This window comes from Grampus griseus, assembly GCF_964374135.1.
Source record: "Grampus griseus genome assembly, chromosome: 2".
In the NCBI taxonomy this organism is placed as follows: Eukaryota; Metazoa; Chordata; class Mammalia; order Artiodactyla; family Delphinidae; genus Grampus; species Grampus griseus.
Genome location: NC_139018.1, coordinates 411,339 through 428,164, shown reverse-complemented (window position 1 = coordinate 428,164; position 16,826 = coordinate 411,339). Strand labels below are relative to the sequence as shown.

Below are 16,826 nucleotides of genomic sequence, written 5' to 3'. Positions count from 1 at the left end.
CCACCCTCAGGGTGCTCCAGGTCGAGACATAGGTCTGGGTCTGTGGTTCCTTGTGCCAAGGGCCAGATGGACAAGACCAAGGGGCTCTGTTGCTGTCCCAGGAAGTGGCTGATAAGCTACAAGGAGCATGAGAAAGGCCCAGGTGAGAGCCACCAACACAGGCAACCTTGCTGTCTTCAGGGTCCCAGGGCATAGACCTCCCATGTTAAATGGGGTTTGGACCAGCTTGTTATATGCTGACACATCCAATCATTCGTCCATCCATCCATCCATCCATGTAACCATTCAATCACCTACCAATCTATCCATCCGTCCATCTACTCATTCATCCATCCACCTGTTCACTCACCCATCCTTCCATTCATTCATCCATCCACCCCCCATCTGTCCTTCGGTCCATCCATCCACTTCTCTGTCCTTCCATCTGTCCATCTGTTCATCCATCTATCTGTCTCTTCGACCATCCGTTCATCCATCCATCCATCCATCCATCCATCCATCCATCCACCTGTCCATCCATCCGTCCATCCATCCACCTGTCCATCTGTTTGCCCATTTGTCCATCCATCCATCCATCATCCATCCATCCATCCATCCACCCACCCATCCACCTGTCTGTCCATCTTTCCATCCATCATATGTCCTGTGACCCATCCACCTGTCTGTGCTGTCCGTCTGCTGGCTCCACCCTCATCTACTGTCTCTTCCGCCTCCCCCTCTCTTTAGAAAGCTCCTCCTGTGGGCAGGTCCTGGTCCCTTGGTGGCTGGACCACCTTCTCTGTGGCAGCACTTCCCCAATTAATCCATTGCTCCCCCCATTGCCCTTTGGTGACTGGACCCTTAAGAGGGGAGCAGTGGCCAGGGTGGGCAGGGGTGTCCACCCCACCTTGGCCCTGGAAGCAGAGAGAGGCAGCCAGAAGGCTAGGTCCCCTGGGAAGGCCCAGAAGGTGTCTAAACAAGAGCAGGGGCCCCGCTGCCCCCTTGTGGGAGCCCTTGTGCAGGTGTCCCATGGTGGTCACGGGACTGTCCTTCTAGGTTCGGTCTCCCTGACCTTCCCTCCTGCCAGGAGCTCCAAGCAGAAGCTGTCTAGGGGCCCTGGGTGATAGCTGTCTCTAACCCCTCTCCACCCCAGCCCCCCACCCCGTCTATGGTTTGGGGCTCAGGAATGCATGGGAGACTTGAATTTGCAGACCAAGTGGGGAGCAGGTGATGCCTGAGAGGGGTCTCTCCAATCGATCCCTGAACTGTGCCCAGCTGGGTACACAGGGAGGCCTGAGGCCTGGAGGGACCTGAGGCAGCAGGTCTGGGCCTGGGGAAAACCCTCTGGGAGCTTGGGTGAGGACTCCTCTTGCCTTCCTGGAGCTGGTTCTGGGCTGTCAACTTCCTGCACCTGCAGGGCTCAGACTGTGTGTGTGTGTGTGTGTGTGTGTGTGTGTACGTGTGCCCGCGTGCATGACCACGAACACATATGAGAGTACGTGTGCATGTGTGTGTGCACCCCTGTGTACATGTGCAGAGCAGTGGGATGTGGGGTGGGGAAGGCTGTACCCAGGTGGGGGGGCCCTCTTTCCGTGTGGTCAGTGGGGCCGTCCTGCACTTCTGTGCGCTGTGCCCACAGAGGGCCCCTGGAATCCAGCCCTCTGCCCTCGCCACTCCTCCTGTGCCCCCCTCTGCGTGATGGCACCAGCCCGTTCTCTGGCCGCCAGGCTCCCCTCTCCCTCGCTCACGCCTCCCGGCTGCCCCTAGAGGCAGTTTCCTGAAATACAAGTGACCAAGTCACCTGCCCCTGGGAACCATCGTGGGGCCACTCTTCTCAGGACCCAGGAGGCTGTGCCTATCTCGCACATCTCAGCCCCAGTTCGACGCTCACTCCTGTGCTCACACTTGCGCACAGCCATGAAGGCACGTCCGGCGTCAGGCTGAGGGGAAACCAAGGCCTAGAGAAAGTCGGGGCAGCAGCTGCTCTTTCCTCCTGGGTCCTGCCCCCTCCTGGCGTGTGCAGACCCCGAGCACGGACAGATAGGCAGCCGGAGGGAAGCGCAGAGCTGCTTCAGGCGAGCATGGAGTTTATTCAAGGGGCGGGTGGGGCGGGGGCACGGCTCAGTAGCAGACGCCGTCCACCTCCGACATGACCACGGACACGTTCACGTGGGTGGGTTTACCCGCCAGGCGGTCGATGGTCTTCTGGGTGAAGGCCAGGGGCAGGGCCTCATGGCCCACCATGCAGGAGAAGGACTCCCCCTGCTTCCAGGCCTCGGCATCCACACGCAGCACGCTGGTCACGGCGAAGGTGGGAACACTCTGGTTGGGCTCAGGCAGGGACCTCCAGGTCAGGTACTTCTCGCGGGGCAGCTCCTGGTTGCCCTGCAGCCACCGCACCAGCACATCCTTGGGGCTGAAACCTCGCACCAGGCACGTCAGCGTCACCATCTCATTGAGGGCCAGCTCCTCCGACGGCGGCGGCAGCAGGTGGACCTCTGGCCGGAATGTGTTCACTGGAGGGCAGAGAGCAGGGTCAGGGGTCTGGGCAGGGAGCAGAGTGCGCCCTGCCCCCTGGGCAACCCGTGTGGGGGGTGGGCGGGAGCTGGAGGGTGGAGTGGGCTCAGGAGTGCACCTCGCGCACTGTGTAGTGCCCAGCCGCCCACTCGCGGGTCAGGGCCCACCTGAGGGTTTCGTGATGGTGGCGGTTAGCGAGCCCTTGGACTCGGGGTGGGTGGCGGTGCAGGAGAAGGACTGTCTGTTCTTCCAGGGATCGGCGCAGCCCGGCAGGACACTGGACACACTGAAGCAGCCGCAGGAGTCAGGCTTGGGCGGCTCCTGGATGGCGTTCTTCCCACCTGTCGGGTTCCAGGTGAAGGTGGCGCCCTTGGGGTCTCTCAGGCCACTCAGCGTACACGTGAGGCTGGCATTGGAGCCCAGGAGCAAGTCCTCAAGGGCCGGTGGGTGCAGGGACAGGCTGGCCTTTCCGCACGAACACTGCACAGCTAGAATTGAGAGAGAAGCCAGAGCAGGTCAGCGAGCCCCTCCGTCCGCCTCCCTGGCCTCCACCCCCAGCCCAGGCCCCTCTTGGCCACCCGCCGGGCCTCAGCCACCTCTCGTCTGAGGGGAGTGCCCACAGGGATGCAGTCAGGGAGCTGGGTCAGGGTGACACCATGGGGGACCCGCCCCAGCCTGCCCTCTGACCTTGGCAGGGACCTGGGCAGGAAACTGGGCAGGGCACGTCCACGGTCTGGATGGATTTGGAGAGGTGCTGCACTTGGCATTTCACAGACTTGCCCTCTGGGCACTGGTTGGCTGGCAAGGTCAGCTGGCTGCTCATGGTGTACAGGCCCCCGGCCTGAGCAGGGGGGAAGTTCCTGATGGACACGCCCTCGCCGCTCTGGCTCCAGGTCACCTTCGGTGGCGCTGACGGGAAGAAGCCCTGGACCAGGCAGGCAATGACCACCTGCCCGGCTGAGTTTTCGCTCCTTAGGCTCAGTGGGAAGAGTCTGGGGCTGGTTTCAGGCACTGAAACACATGGTGTGTTGTGAGATGGCAGCCTTCACGCTGACCAGACGCCTGACACGGCCCCATGAGGGCAGGACGACGCCTGCGTTTCCTTAACACACAGAGAGTCAGTGACTACCCCAAGGTCACGCAGCTTGCACGCGGCGCAGCCGGGGTCGGCAGTGGCCACCTGAGTCCAGCTGAGCCATTTCTGAACGCGCTCCTTGGGACTCTGAGCATGTGGACCACACACGCTCCTCAGACGTGAGGCCTGGCTGCTGCACACGGCTCTCCCACTGACCAGCTGAGTCTGTGTGTACTGTCGGAGCCTCAGCTGCCCTCTGTGCAGTGGGCACGGTCATGCCCTTCCCCAGGGTGTGGGGTATCGTGAGAAATGGGCCCAGAGAGAGGGCAGAGAAAAGACAGAGAAGGCTGGGCTTGAAGCTGAGTCTGCATGGGGGCCAGTTTGTCTGTCCTGGGGCTCAAGCTGGGGAGGAGAGGGGGCCTGAGAATTCTATGTCCCCCCTCCCACTTCCTGGGTAAAAGTCCCAGTCCAAGCATCTCCCCCCACAAAGCACCCCCGCCCCCGCCCCCATCCTCCTAAACTAGCAGTTGACACCCATGGACTATGGGGAACTTTAGGCTGGAGGCCCAGTTCCAAATCAGTCCTTCTGGGATGCCCCCTGGACAGCTGGGCTACAGAGGGCACGGTCTGCCCTTGACCTTTCACAGTTCCCTTCCGGTCAACTGGTGAGGGGAGAGGGGAGCACCACATTTGCACCCTGAGGCTGCATGGCCCTGTGTGCCCCCGAGAAACAGAGGGGGCTCTCTGGCTGGAAACCAGGGCTCTGGGGGTGACCATGCTCAACCCACTGTCCCCTGTTCACCTCAGGCACTAACCCAGTCCACCACAGTTCAGCCCAGCCCGGCCCAGCCCAGCTCATTTCAACCAAGCTCAGCCTAGTTCAACTGAGCTCGGCCCAGCTCAACTCAGTTCAAGCCATTTCAACCCAGTCCAGCCCAGCTCAGCCCAGTCCAGCCCAGCTCAGCCCAGCCCAGCTCAGCCCAGTTCAGCCCAGTTCAGCCCAGCCCAGCCCAGTTCAGCCCAGCCCAGCTCACCTCAGCCCAGCTCAGCCCAGCTCAGCCGAGTTCAGCCCAGCCCAGCCCAGTTCAGCCCAGTTCAGCCCATCTCAGCTCAGCTCAGCCCAGCCCAGCCCAGCTCAGCCCAGCTCAGCCCAGTTCAGCCCAGCCCAGCCCAGTTCAGCCCAGCCCAGCTCAGCCCAGCCCAGCCCAGCTCAGCCCAGCTCAGCCCAGTTCAGCCCAGCTCAGCTCAGCCCAGCCCAGCCCAGCTCAGCTCAGCTCAGCTCAGCCCAGCCCAGCCCAGTTCAGCCCAGCCAGCCCAGTTCAGCCCAGCTCAGCTCAACACAGCCCAGCTCAGCCCAGCCCAGCTCAGCTCAGTCCAGCTCAGCTCAGCCCAGCCCAGCCCAGCTCACCTCAGCCCAGCTCAGCCCAGCTCAGCCGAGTTCAGCCCAGCCCAGCCCAGTTCAGCCCAGTTCAGCCCATCTCAGCTCAGCTCAGCCCAGCCCAGCCCAGCTCAGCCCAGCTCAGCCCAGTTCAGCCCAGCCCAGCCCAGTTCAGCCCAGCCCAGCTCACCTCAGCCCAGCTCAGCCCAGCTCAGCCGAGTTCAGCCCAGCCCAGCCCAGTTCAGCCCAGTTCAGCCCATCTCAGCTCAGCTCAGCCCAGCCCAGCCCAGCTCAGCTCAGCTCAGCTCAGCCCAGCCCAGCCCAGTTCAGCCCAGCCAGCCCAGTTCAGCCCAGCTCAGCTCAGCCCAGCCCAGCCCAGCTCAGCTCAGCTCAGCTCAGCCCAGCCCAGCCCAGTTCAGCCCAGCCCAGCCCAGTTCAGCCCAGCTCAGCTCAACACAGCCCAGCTCAGCCCAGTCCAGCTCAGCTCAGTCCAGCTCAGCTCAGCCCAGCCCAGCTCAGCTCAGTCCAGCTCAGCTCAGCCCAGCCCAGCCCAGCTCAGCTCAGCCCAGCCCAGCTCAGCCCAGCCCAGCTCAGCTCAGTCCAGCTCAGCTCAGCCCAGCCCAGCCCAGCTCAGCCCAGCCCAGCCCAGCCCAGTTCAGCCCAGCACAGCCCAGTTCAGCCCAGCTCAGCTCAGCTCAGCTCAGCACAGCCCAGCTCAGCTCAGCCCAGCACAGCCCAGCCCGGGCCAGCCCAGTTCAGTCCAGGCCAGCCCAGTTCAGTCCAGCTCAGCCCAGTTCAACCCAGCTCAGCTCAGCCCAGCCCAGCTCAGTCCAGCTCAGCCCAGCTCAGCTCAGCCCAGCCCAGCCCAGCTCAGCTCAGCCCAGCTCAGCTCAGCCCAGCCCAGCTCAGCTCAGCCCAGCTCAGCTCAGCCCAGCCCAGCTCAGCCCAGCCCAGGCCAGCCCAGTTCAGTCCAGCTCAGCCCAGTTCAACCCAGCTCAGCTCAGCCCAGCCCAGCTCAGTCCAGCTCAGCCCAGCTCAGCTCAGCCCAGCCCAGCCCAGCTCAGCCCAGCTCAGCTCAGCCCAGTCCAGCTCAGCTCAGCCCAGTCCAGCTCAGCTCAGCCCAGTCCAGCCCAGCTCAGCCCAGCCCAGCTCAGCTCAGCCCAGCCCATCCCAGCTCAGCCCAGCCCAGTTCAGCCCAGCTCAGCTCAGCCCAGCCCAGCTCAGCCCAGTCCAGTTCAGCCCAGCTCAGCTCAGCCCAGCCCAGCTCAGCCCAGCTCACCTCAGCCCAGCCCAGCCCAGCTCAGCTCAGCCCAGCCCAGCCCAGCTCAGCTCAGCCCAGCTCAGCTCAGCCCAGCCCAGCTCAGCCCAGCTCACCTCAGCCCAGCCCAGCCCAGCTCAGCTCAGCCCAGCTCAGCCCAGCTCAGCCCAGCTCAGCCCAGCCCAGCCCAGTTCAGCCCAGCTCAGCTCAGCCCAGCTCAGCAGAGCCCAGCTCAGCTCAGCCCAGTGCAGCCCAGCTCAGCTCAGCTCAGCCCAGCCCAGCTCAGCCCAACCCAGGCCAGCCCAGTTCAGTCCAGCTCAGGCCAGTTCTGCCCAGCTCAGCTCAGCCCAGCCCAGCTCAGTCCAGCTCAGCCCAGCTCAGCTCAGCCCAGCTCAGCCCAGCTCAGCCCAGCTCAGCTCAGCCCAGTCCAGGCCAGCTCAGCCCAGCCCAGCTCAGCTCAGCCCAGTTCAGCCCAGCCCATCCCAGCTCAGCTCAGCCCAGCCCAGCTCAGCCCAGCTCACCTCAGCCCAGCCCAGCTCAGCCCAGTCCAGCCCAGCTCAGCCCAGCCCAGCTCAGCCCAGTTCAGCCCAGCCCAGCCCAGTTCAGCCCAGCTCAGCTCAACACAGCCCAGCTCAGCCCAGCCCAGCTGAGCTCAGTCCAGCTCAGCTCAGCCCAGCCCAGCCCAGCTCAGCTCAGCCCAGCCCAGCCCAGTTCAGCCCAGCTCAGCCCAGCTCAGCCCAGCTCAGCACAGCCCAGCCCAGCTCAGCCCAGCCCAGCTCAGCCCAGCCCAGCCCAGCTCAGCCCAGCCCAGCCCAGCTCAGCTCAGCCCAGCTCAGCCCAGTCCAGCCCAGCTCAGCTCAGCCCAGCTCAGCCCAGTCCAGCCCAGCTCAGCTCAGCTCAGCCCAGCTCAGCCCAGCTCACCTCAGCCCAGCCCAGCCCAGCTCAGCCCAGTGCAGCGCAGCTCAGCTCAGCTCAGCCCAGTCCAGCCCAGCTCAGCCCAGCTCACCTCAGCCCAGCCCAGCTCAGCCCAGTCCAGCCCAGCCCAGCTCACCTCAGCCCAGCCCAGCTCAGCCCAGTCCAGCCCAGCTCAGCTCAGCCCAGCCCAGCCCAGCTCAGCCCAGCCCAGCCCAGCCCAGTCCAGCCCAGCTCAGCTCAGCTCAGCTCAGCCCAGCCCAGCCCAGCTCAGCCCAGCTCAGCCCAGCCCAGCTCAGCCCAGCTCAGCCCAGCTCAGGCCAGTTCAGCCCAGCTCAGCTCAGCCCTGCTCAGCTCAGTCCAGCCCAGCCCAGCCCAGCCCAGCTCAGCTCAGTTCAACCCAGCTCAGCCCAGCTCAGCCCAGCTCAGCCCAGCTCAACCCAGCCCAGCTCAGCTCAGCCCAGCTCAGGCCAGTTCAGCCCAGCTCAGCCCAGTTCATCCCAGTTCAACCCAGCTCAGCTCAGCTAAGCCCAGTTCAGCTCAGCTCAGCCCAGCCCGGCCCAGTTCAGCCCAGTTCAACCCAGCCCAGCTCAGCCCAGCTCAGCTCAGCTCAGCCCAGCTCAGCCCAGCTCAGCACAGCCCAGCCCAGCTCAGCCCAGCCCAGCTCAGCTCAGCCCAGCTCAGCCCAGCTCACCTCAGCTCAGCCCAGCCCATCCCAGCTCAGCCCAGCCCAGCTCAGCCCAGCTCAGCCCAGCTCAGCCCAGCCCAGCTCAGCCCAGCTCAGCTAAGCCCAGTTCAGCCCAGTTCAACCCAGCTCAGCCCAGTTCAACCCAGCTCAGCCCAGTTCAGTGCAGCTCAGCCCAGTTCAGCCCATTCTATCCAGCCCAGCTCAGCACAGCCGAGCTCAGCTCAGCCCAGCCCAGCCCAGCCCAGTCCATGTGTACAGTACCCTGATCTGTGTCTTCTGGGTCAATGGCCATCTGCCTTTCTCCTTCTTGTCTCTGTATTGGTACCTCTCCTCCATCCTCCCGCCCCAGGAGTCTGTAGTATGGCCTGGCTGTGGAGGAGATGAGGCCTGATCAGCTTCTGGGACCCACCTGCTCAAGGCTGCCGGCGGGTCCAACACAGCTGGGAGAGGCCCACGCCTTTTGGCCGTGTGGCCATGCCCTGCTGGTCCCTGTGCCCACCTGCCCAGAGGCGCTGGAGTGGGGAGGGAGAACGAGGCCTCGTCCAGTCCGCTGATGGCCGTATGGTCTTAGCCGACCCCTGCCCCGCTCTGGGCCATTTGCGCTGTGAGGCGAGGCCAATGCTGGGAAGGGGCTGCGTGACGGTGTCTGGCCCACAGCTGGGGGTCACTCACCCACTTCCTGTCCCGCCAGTTGCGGCCGCGTACCTCCACGTCATGTCTGGTCTGTGGTCTGGCTGTGGTGGTACCAGGTGTGTGTGGCCTGGGCTGTGGGACCCCCAGGAGCCTGGCCCTGGCCTGAGGCCCTGTGTGTGCAGGTGGGTGCCGTGGTGGCGTGTGTCTCCACGGGGCGCCCACGGGGCTGGGCTGGTGGCCGAGGTGCAGAGAAGCAGAGGCCGAAGTAGACAGAGTCAGGGGCTTAGGGTTCCTGAGGGAGAAATAGTCCCCGAGGTGCGGGTGAAGTGAGGGCCGCAGGGGACGCTTCACAGGCCGGCAGGGCGGAAGCCCCAAGGGACAGCCTCACCAGAGTGACCGCAGTGAGCAGGCCCCATAGACCTTCAGGCCACAGGGCGGCTGTGAGGGTGGGGGAGCCACCCCTCCTCCACCAGCCTCAGCAGCAGTGGGGCCCTCGACTGAAGCTGGACAGGGGTGTGGGCCCCCCCGCGTGGAGCCTGGAGTCCTGTGGTCGGGGTGGCTGAGGGCCTGCCCCCGCCTGCATCCACCCAATTCCCTGCCCGGGGTTCTCCCACCCACGGGCCCTGCCGGCTGCCCAGCTGCTCGGCCCTCCCTGGTGCCCCTCAGGAGGTGGTCCCTGCCCGGGCACACGAGGGGCCGTGGGGCCTGCACCTGCTTTTACATGTTCATTCATCTCTTCACACCCAGAAGGTTCTGGAGCTACACACAGGCACCTATGGTCCCCTCCCGGGAAGGACACCATTGCGGGGAGGGTTGCAGGCAGGTGGAGGGGGGAGATCAGCATTTCCCTCGGGGTGGGGTGGGCCCAGGAAGGGAGTTGGGGCAGGTGGGCTGGGAGGGGGAGATGGAGGGAGGTAGGGGGGCCTGGGGCAGGGTACCAGGTGGGCAGACACACCTGGTCGGTCAAGGGACTTCTGGGGTTTTATCACAGACCCTGGCACACTCACAGCATCGGCCACGAGGGGCACTTCCTCCTGGGCTGCTGGACTCCGGGCCACCCCACGCCCACCGCTCTCACGAGCACCAGCGGCTCCTGCATCGTGGTTGATTGGCCCTGAGGATACCTCCTCTTGCCAGCCCGTGAGGTCCCGGGGCCCTGCCCCTTCCTGGGGTCTGAAGCCCCGGTGTCCCCTGGAGCCGCCCCGAGGGAGCTGGAGGCGTGGGACTCGGGGTGAGTGCTGGGGCAGTGCCTGGCGGGAGTGGAGGAAGCAGAGGGCGGTGTGGGGCCGGAGGCCGCTCTCTCCTGAGGCCGGTGTCCCCTACGCAGACAGCAATGCCCTGCTGTGGGCACAGACGGGTGTGGAATGTGGGGCAGAAAGAAGAGCTAGGACTTGAGGTGGACGGATGTGGGGTCTTGCATGACCTGACGGTCGCAGCGGTTGGGGGAAGGGCCTGAGCCCGAGTGGACACTCTTGTTAAGACCGATGAGCACCTCTGGGAGTCAGTGGCTTGCTGAGCACGGGTCCAGTTGGGAGGGAAGAGCCGGGATGGGGCGAGTCCTCCCCGGGCTTCTTCGGAAGGAGGAGGGGCCTCGGCTTGGCCAAGGCCGACTGGCTGGTGGTGAGTGTCCTGGGGCCGCGACGAAGGACCTCACACTGAGGGGCTTGAACCAACAGAAATTCAGTCTCGCACTCTGTAGCCAGACGGCCGAGATCCAGGTGTCCCAGGGCCCTGCTCCCGTCAGCAGCTTCAGGGGAGGGTCCTTCCTGCCCCCAGCCTCTGGTGGCCCCAGGTGTCCCAGGCATCACCCAATCTCTGCCTCTGCCCTCATATGACCTCCTGCCCTGAGTCTGATCTCTCCTCCTCTGTCCCTTGTAAGGACGCTTCTCACTGGATTTAGGGCCACCTGGACAATCTCATCTTAAGATCCTTAACTTCAATCGCATATGCAAAGACCCTTTGTCCGAACAGGATCACCTTCACGGGTTCCAGGGCTTAGGACGTGGACATAACTTCTGGGCCTGGGGGCACCATTCCGCCCTCTGTGGTGGGTTGATGAAGAAGAAAGAGGAGGAGGGGCGGAGGGGAGCCCGAGAAGGTGGGGCCCTGCTGCTGGGAGGGCGCATGCGGCAGGGCTGCTGGGAGCCCGGCTGGCTGGCTGGGATGCGTCCTGCTTTTCTCTGCGGGCCTGCTCTTGGGCTGTGCTCCCACTGTGCCAGCCCCTGTTCTCAGAGAGACAGAAGTGAGCGATCCTGAAGTGGGATCTTAGTTCCCTGCCCAGGAATCGAACCCGGGTATCCTGGATGAAAGCCAGGAATCCTAGCTGCTAGACCACCAGGGGCCGGAGGCTAGAAGGTAAGTTGCCCTGGCTCTTGCCCTGTTTGAAAGCAAGAATGTTTCACGGAGGCAAAAACTACAAAGCAGGTATAAAGTTTCTTATTAGAAGCACAGCACAACATGTGGGCTAGAGAAGTAGCTTATTGAAGACAGGAGGAGGCAGAAATACTCACCTGGAGAGAGAGGGTGTGGGCGTCCTCCCTGATGAGAAGTGAAGGGGTGCTCGGCTCGTCTGTACAGCGCGGCTCTCCTGGATCTCTGTCTTCCTCTGGCCCATTACCTCGCCTCTTTTCCCACATCTGACCTGCCCTAGGGCCCTCCTGACAAGTTTGTATCTTTTTGACAAGAAAGATTCCAACGCGGGCTTTGCTGGTGGCGCAGTGGTTGAGAGTCCACCTGCCGATGCAGGGGACACGGGTTCGTGCCCTGGTCCGGGAAGATCCCACATGCCGCGGAGCGGCTGGGCCCGTGAGCCATGGCTGCTGAGCCTGCGCGTCCGGAGCCTGTGCCCCACAACGGGAGAGGCCACAGCAGTGAGAGGCCCGCGTACCGCAAAAAAAAACAAAAAGATTCCAACGCAAAGGCTAGCGGGAAGTTTGACAACACATTATGGGCTGGCACGCCCTCCCTTTTTGACCCCGAGGAGGCTGCCTGCGCATGTGCAGTCGGGGAGCTTTCCCTGACCTCAGGAGCGGTAGACGTGGTCGTCTTATGTCTTTGCTCCAGCAGGGCTCAGCTCCTGCCGCTGGCGTGTCCTTGGCGTGTCAGGGAAAACAGCTCCCGCTTCCCCTGCTGGCGGCTCCAGCGGCTCCGCCCAGGGGCCCGTCTGTCTCCTGCTTCACCACCTTTCTTCCCGACTTGCGGAAGATGCGCGTCGTCCGTGTGTGACGACGCCCAGCTTTCAGGGGCCCGCGTGGGCTGAGCCCTTGTTGCCCTCGCTCTGGATTCCATGGGTGGTCTCATGATCCGGGGTGCAAGTCAGAGAAAGGGGACACTCAGCTCTGCCCCCGGGGGCTCCCAGCTCAGGAGATGGGAGGAAGGCCCCTGGACCTCGGCTTGAGAGAGCCATGCAGGTGGGGGCCGGTCTTGGGGCCTGGTTTCTGGAAACTGTGTGCGAGTCTGTGCGGTATGAGTGTGTGAGTGTCAGTGTGAGGGGGCAGAGCAGAGCAGGGCTGTGCCCTTGACCTTGTGTGAAGTGCTCTACTGCTCCTCTCATGTTCTATTTGAACCAAACACTTGGGCTCTCTGGACAAGCCTCAGAATTGCCCAGTTCTGGGTTTTCTATGCCCGACCTCCACAGGCTGCACGGTCCGTGTCGGAGTCCGCAGGATGCCTGGTCTCCCAGTGCAGATGGAAGCTCTCTGAAGGGCCTTCGCCACAAGTGGACTCTCCTGTCAACAGAGTCTGGGCACTTGTATGCTGGGAAGGAGGCCACCGGGCCCTGAAGAATGGTCTTAACTGCTCACAGGTCCTCAAAGAGGCCAAGAGGGTCACTCACTGCCCCTAGTTTCCTCCTTATTTTACCTTTCCTAATAATTGAAACCTTTTCTTCCTGTTACTGGCCACCCGGTTTTTCCTTACAGTGCAGGACCCACTGCTCACATTTCTTTCTTGTCATTGGTTGCCGAGTGCTCTTTGTATATGAAGGAGTCCTGCCCTGTGTCACATGTGCTCATGTGCTCTGCCCCGTTTCCATGGGACTTCAGAGCCCCTTGTGGGTGGGCTTCTCCAGCTCTTTACCCTCAGGAGGAGGCTCAGCCCATGCCCACCACTGTGCTTGGCCAGCCGGCCCTCTCCCTGGTGCCTGTGGCTCCTGCCTGCGCGGCTCCCAGCTTTCTTCTCGAGGACGGTGGCGACCAGCCCCAGACAGCTATCGCTTGTTCATCAGGACGTCTGGGCAGGCTGGCGGGATGGGGCCTGAGGACTGGCCTGTCTGCGTGAGCTCAGTGGGTGGACGGCTGGGTGGTGACTGGGGCCCCAGGAGGCTGATGCCGGCCTCCACCCTGGTGCTTGTGCCGCTGTGCTCCTGCGGCCTCCTGCACTGACCACTGAATGAGCCCCTCAGGGTTTGCCCACGGGGAGTGGGACTGTTGCCTTTACCTTCGTGTGGGGAGGGGCGGTGAGTCTGGGTTGGAGGCCAGTGGTGCAGGCGTGGTGGAGCCTGAACCAGGGTCTCAGTGGGCATTGAAGGACTCTTGAGGCGGAGCCTGGCTGGACACTTGGGTCCTCGGGGCCCAGAGCGGGCCTCTGCCCCCTTCCCTCTGGCCCCTTGTCCACGTCCTCGGCGGGGGGCACCTCCTGCTCCCCAGGGACCACAGGCACTTCCCCAAGGTGTGCTCAGGTGGCAAGGGATTCTTTTTTTTTTTTTGCGGTACGCGGTCCTCTCACTGTTCTGGCCTCTCCTGTTGTGGGGCACAGGCTCTGGACGCGCAGGCTCAGCGGCCATGGCTCACGGGTCCAGCCGCTCCGCGGCATGTGGGATCTTCCTGGACCGGGGCATGAACCCGTGTCCCGTGCCTTGGCAGGCGGACTCTTAACCACTGTGCCACCAGGGAAGCCCTGGCATGGGATTTTTTTTTCTTTTGCGGTACGTGGGCCTCTCTCTGCTGCATCCTCTCCCGCTGTGGAGCACAGACTCTGGACGAGCAGGCCCAGTGGCCATGGCTCACGGGCCCAGTCGCTCCGCGGCGTGTGGGATCCTCCCGGACCGGGGCACGAACCTGTATCCCCCGCATTGGCAGGCGGACTCTCAACGACTGCGCCACCAGGGAAGCCCCTGGCATGGGATTCTTTATTGAACTTTACTAGGAAAAGTTAGGAGAGAGGTCGAACGAGGGCATGGGGGATGTGGGTGGGTGCTGCAGGGCTGATTTGGCCACACTGCGGACCCCTTGGGAAGCGCCTTCTGCTGTGGGACCCTGCCTCACAGCCTAGGGCCCTGCCTGCAGCCCTGGAAACTCCCCTGGACCTTCCCCAGAAGGTCTTCTCTGCATCCTCATTCTGCACGAACGGGGCCTGGGGGTGGACAGCAGGGAGGGTGGGCAGGGGACAGGAGCAGGGCATGGGGGGCAGCGCACTTGGCCCTGGGGGCACTGAGGGCGGGACTGAGCCTGGGGAGTGAGCCCTTGGCTCGGCTGGGCTGGACTCAGACGCTGGATCGGGCTGGTGGGGACTCTGAGTCCTAGGTCTGGCTCTGGGCTCCAGCGTGGGCTGGGCCATGGGCTCAAGGCCGTCGCTGTGTTTCAGGGGTTGTTCAGTCAGAACCGGTGTGGGCCCGAGCCCAGGGGCCTGGGAGAAGCCTGAGGTGGTCAGCACCCACGCCCAGCCCAGGTCTCTCTGTGGAGGGAACAGATGCTCTTCTGGGACTTGCCCCAAAGTGGGGTGGTGTGGGGCTGTGTAAGGCGGGCCCCCTGTTGCCTTCGACCTTGGGGCTGAGCTGGGGCCTCTCGGCGCCCGTGTGCTGGACGCTGGGCCCCTGGCTCTGGCCCCTTGGGGGCTGGTCTGCTCCTTCCTCTGGCCCAGGGTCGAGCTGGCAGCCTCGGGGACGCTCACACGAGGGAAAAGGCAGGGCTGTGCGGCGTTCCTGTAGTCGCCGGAAGCCTGCGGCTGCTTCTGCAGGACAGCAGCCAGGACCCACTTCACCTGGAGGACGGCGTGCGTGAGGGACTCTGTGCCCAGCCGAGGCTCTCCCTCTGTTGGGCGCCCCGCCCTGGAACGGGGCGTCCCGCCCTGGAACGGGGCGTCCGTGCCCACCTTGCAGAGGGTGACGGCAGCGCCATAGCTCACGCTAAGCAGGAAGAGCGCCACGAAGGTTAGGAGGCCGGTCTGCGTCCCCTCCAGCTCGTCACTCTCGGCCTCCTCTGTGCACAGGTCCTCCAGGGCCAGCTCTGCGGGTGCCAGCCGGTCAGCCCCCTGGCCTCGGGGTCCGACGGGGGACAGGCCTGGCCAGCCTTAGGGAGTTGAGGGGACTGGGCCTGGCGCCCTGGTCCTGGGCAGTCCCTCCGTCTGGCCCCTCTGCGACTGCCCAGAGCCACCAGCCGGACCTGGAGGGTGGGGGGTTGGAAGCCCCCGAGCTGGCCGGCGGCTGTGTGGGGCGGCGCTGCTCCCCTGCCCTCTGCTGTCCCTCCACTCTCGGGTGGCTGGTGTTATCTCTGCCACCGTTTCTCCGCCACCGTTTCTCCGGCTTTTCTCCTGACGGCTGGTCGCCCCTCTCAGCCCCGCGGGCCCCTCACCTCAGCTCCAGCTCTGCCCCACCCCGCTCCCTGCCCCGTGGCAGGCGGGGGCCCCCGGCCTGGGGAGCACCCACGTCCACCCACTGCATGGCCTGTGGCCGCCCAGTCTGGCCCCCTGGGCCCCGTTCCTGCTCGGCTCCATTCTCGCCAACCAGAGGGGCCCTTGAAGAGCAGAGGCTGGCCTCCCTGCCTGGAGCCCTCAGGAGGGGGTCTGGACCCGGGAGGGCCCCTAGGGTCATCAGATCATTGCAGTGGGTGCCCCGAGGGCTGGGCCCGGCTGCACGGATCTTGCCCAGTGTGCAGGAGCCCAGAGCTGCCCCTGGCCCCTTGCTCCTCCTGTCCTGGGGCTGGCCCCCTTCCTTCCCCAGCACGGCCTCTGCTCTGGGTTCGTGTTCAGGGTGTGGGCTGTGCATGTGCTGCTTTCTGTGTGGATGTGGTGGGTGCCTGTGTGCTGTCCATGAGTGTGTCTGTCCGTGTGTGTCCACGTGTGTGTCCACGTGTGTCAGTATGTGTATGTGTATTCATGTGTGCGGGTTCATGTCTGTGTCCCCGTGTGTCTGTGTCCATACGTGTCTGTGTATATCCATGTCTGTGTGTGTCAGAGTGTCTGTCCATGTGTATCAGTATGTGTCCATGCGTGTGTCTGTGTGTGTCCACGCGCATGTGTCTCTTTGCGCCTGTGTCCATATGTCTGTGGGTATCCATGCGTGTGTCCATGTGTCTGTGTGTGTCTGTGTGTTCATGTCTGTGTGTCCATGTGTCTGTCCATGTGTATCAGTGTCTGTGTCCATATGTGTTCGTGTATATCTGTGTCCATGTGTGTCAGTGTGTCTGTCCATGTGTGTCTGTTCATTGTATCAGCATGTGTATCTGTGTGTGTTCATGTCTCTGTCCTCATGTGTCTGTGTCCGTGTGTGTGTCCACGTGCGTCAGTGTGTGTCTGCGTGTCCAACTGTCCATCTGTGGGGTGCAGCTGACGGGGAGGGCTTGGCTGCACGAGGAAGCCATGTGGGGCGATGGGTGGGTCCAGGGGCCCCGGTATGACGGCGAAGGGTTTGGGAGTGGCCTGGGAGCTAGGGCGGGCCTCAGGAGGCCACCTGTGAATGTGTGTGAGATGCTACCAGCGGTTGGCAGTGCCGTGTGACTTGGGTGCGTGCGGAGCCCTGGCACCAGTGGGCATGACAGTGTGAGGGTGCGTGCGAGGGCTGGGTGCTTCCCTGGACCGATTCAGGGTGGAGTGAGCCTGAGCGGCAAGATGGGGACCCTGGGCGCCGACCCTGGCCCGACCCTGCGTGTGGCCACGCAGGTAGGCTGGGGGTCAGAAGGCAGGGGTCAGAGGAGTGGGCTCCGCACGGGCCCCTGTGCAGGGTTGGCCCATCTGTGCCCAGGAGGTGACAGTGGAGGGACCTGCGTGTTGGTGCCAGTGTGGGGGTCTGACTCGGCCCATTTCTCTACCTGGAGGGCCTGTGTGTGCAGCTGGACTTGGGAGCCTGGGGGCTTGTCTGTGTCCAGAGGGGCTGGCAGGAGGCTGGGGGTGGAGGCTGAGGCCTCCGGGAGCTCCAGGAGAGGCTGGGGTCTCTGTGGTCCCTCCCCTAGGACTACTCTCGGGCTCTTAGAGCTCCTTTGACTGGGTAGAGTCCACAGTGGGGTGGCGGGGAGGCCCTCTGACACAGACGGCGATGCTGGATGGAGACGCGCCTCAGCCCTGGCCCCCACCCCGTGCCTCCCTTTCCTCTGTGCCAAGACACCGCTCCCTCCCCCACAGCTCCCCAAGGATGGGCACGCCCAGGGCTCTGAGCAGGCACTGGGGTGTTTAT

At 63.9% G+C, this 16,826-nt stretch overlaps 1 gene segment (V, D, J or C); it reads right to left on the bottom strand.

Moving 5' to 3' along the window:
* Positions 1-2,085: 2,085 nt before the first annotated feature.
* On the bottom strand, positions 2,086-6,285 carry LOC309817913 (immunoglobulin alpha-2 heavy chain-like). The segment is given in 4 exons: positions 6,229-6,285; positions 3,184-3,507; positions 2,664-2,984; positions 2,086-2,495 (listed from the first exon to the last, which is right to left on the bottom strand).
* Between the last annotated feature and the right edge of the window lie 10,541 nt (positions 6,286-16,826).